We start from the raw sequence: 2,880 nt of genomic DNA, 5'->3' as shown, positions 1-2,880 counted from the left end.
GCAATTTTATGAAGTTGGATTTAGCTAACCCAGATAGGTTCCCAATCTCCCAACCTCATAACTAGCTACCAAGAAGCCATTTCAGGCTATCAAGTTAGAGTAGCTAGCTTGTCTATCTTAGCTGGCATGCCTGCTGGCTAGGTTGGTAGACTTTAGAAAAGAAAGCAATAACTAAATGCACTGAATAAGACTCACATTCCTTTCAATCTTTTACCCAGGCTTTAGCAGAGATGCAGAGAAGCATATTTATCACCAGTCAGGAAGACACAGACCGCTTGTCACGAATTCAGCCGAGGCTGCTCCTCCTCCTTGCTCGGGCAGGCTTCGGCGTTCGTCGTCACTGGAGTATTAGCTGCCACCGATCTATGTTTCTGTGTTCTATTTGTTTTATCTTTATTGCACACACCTGGTTCCAATATACGTTAATTTGTTTCCCTATTTTACCCACTAGTTCTCTCATGGTGTTGTGCGTGATTGTTCGTTGTTTTGTTGTCATTGACGTGTGAGTCTGTATTTTCTTCCCTGCGTGGAAGATATGTTTATTTACTTGTGATAAGTAAAGTACGTCGTTGACTAAGTTCTGTGTCCTGCGCCAGACTCCGTCCTACCGCTACACACTGACACATAACAGAATCACGCACCATTATGGAGTCAGCAGGTACATCCATTCCTCCAGGATCAGTGGAGGAACGCATCCAGCAGCACTCGACCATGCTACAGACTCTTGGCACAGCCATGGATCGAGTGGTACAGACTATGGAGCGATGGGAGAGGGGGGGGGGGTTTCTACACCTCCTTCCACTACTATTCACTCCACACCGCTGTCCACCCCTTCACCACCTGGATCCAGTGGGATTCGGCTCTCGCTCCCGAGGGCATATGATGGAACAGCTGCCGGGTGCCAGGGGTTTCTGCTCCAGGTGGAGCTCTACCTGGCAACCATCCACCCGGCTCCCTCGGGATACGAGAGCGTGTCCGCCCTCATCTCCTGTCTGTCGGGGAAAGCGCTCGAGTGGGCCAACACTGAGTGGGAAGGAATAGACGCGGCATCGGTGTGCTTATGAAGATTTCCCCCGCCGTTTCCGGGCGGTATTTGATCATCCACCGGAGGGGAGAGCGGCGGGGAAATGGTTGTTCCACCTCAGACAGGGGAAGAGGAGCGCACAGGACTTTGCACTGGACTTCAGGACCTTGGCAGCCCGTGCGGGATGGAATGAGAGGGCCCTGATCGACCATTACCGATGCAGCCTACGGGAGGACGTTCGTCGGGAGCTGGCCTGCAGGGACACCACCCTTAACCTGGACCAGCTGGTGGATTTATCGATACGAATGGATAACCTGTTGGCCACCCGCGGATGTCCGGATCAGGGTCCGTCCAGTCCATTCCCCAGCACTTCCGACCCTACACCGATGGAGCTCGGAGGTGCTGATCTAAGGGTAACCGGAAGGGGGGCTGTTTCCTGCACCAACTGTGGCCGCAGAGGACACACTGCTGGTCGGTGCTGGAAAGGGTCCTCAGGGAGTCGAGGCAGCAGGCAGGGCACTGGTGGACCACCCCAGGTGAGTAGGCACCCGACTCACCCAGAGCTCCCTGTTGCGCACATGTGTGTTCATGTAGAATTTCCTGAGTTTTCCCCGCATTCCCAGCATAAGGCGCTCGTAGATTCAGGCGCAGCTGGGAATTTTATGGACTGTCTATTTGCTCATAGATTAGGGATCCCTATTGTGCCTGTTGATGTGCCCTTCCATATACATGCCTTAGATAGTCGCCCTTTAGGGTCAGACCTGATTAGGGAGGTCAAAGCTCCACTCTAGATGAAAATGCAGGAGGGTCATGAGGAAGAATTAGTCTCTTCCTGATCGATTCTCCTGCGTTTCCAGTGGTGTTGGGGCTTCCCTGGTTAGCCTCTCATGACCCCAATATTCCGTGGCAACAGAGGGCTCTCAAGGGATGGTCCCGTCAGTGCTCAGGGAGGTGTGTAGGTGTTTCCGTAGGTGCAACTATGGTGGAGAGTCCAAACCAGGTCTCCACTATGCACATTCCTCTCGAATATGCCGATTTGGCTCTCGCCTTCTGTAAAAGGAAGGCGACTCAATTACCACACCATCGACAGGGGGATTGTGTGATAAATCTCCGGGAGGGCGCTGCACTTCCTCAGAGTCACGTGTATCCTCTGTCACAGGAAGAGACATATGGAAAAGCTATGGAAACATATGTCTCTGAATCTCTGGGACAGGGATAAATTCGGCCTTCCACTTCCCCTGCCTCCTTGAGTTTCTTTTTTGTGAAGAAGAAGGATGGAGGTTTACGCCCGTGCATTGACTATCGAGGTCTCAATCAGATAACGGTGAAGTACAGTTATCCACTACCTCTCAATGCTAGTATGACGAGTCATTGCACAGGGCGCACTTCTTCACCAAATTGGATCTCAGGAGCGCGTACAACCTGGTGCGTATCCGGGAAGGGGATGAGTGAAAGACGGCATTTAGTACCACCTCTGGGCACTATGAGTACCTCGTCATGCCGTACGGGTTGATGAATGCTCCCTCAGTCTTCCAATCCTTTGTCGATGAGATTTTCAGGGACCTGCACGGACAGGGTGTAGTGGTGTATATAGATGATATTCTCATATACTCCGCTACACAAGCCGAGCATGTGTCCCTGGTGCGCAAGGTGCTTGGTTGACTGTTGGAACATGACCTGTACGTCAAGGCTGAGAAATGTCTGTTCTTTCAACAGTCCGTCTCCTTCTTAGGCTACCGCATGTCCGCGTCAGGGGTGGAGATAGAAAATGACCGCATTTCAGCCGTGTGTAATTGGCTGACTCCAACCACGGTTAAGGAAGTGCAGCGATTCTTAGGGTTTGCCAACTACTACCG

This window comes from Coregonus clupeaformis, unplaced genomic scaffold (assembly GCF_020615455.1).
Source record: "Coregonus clupeaformis isolate EN_2021a unplaced genomic scaffold, ASM2061545v1 scaf2377, whole genome shotgun sequence".
NCBI lineage: Eukaryota > Metazoa > Chordata > Actinopteri > Salmoniformes > Salmonidae > Coregonus > Coregonus clupeaformis.
Note: the sequence above shows the minus strand (reverse complement) of the source record.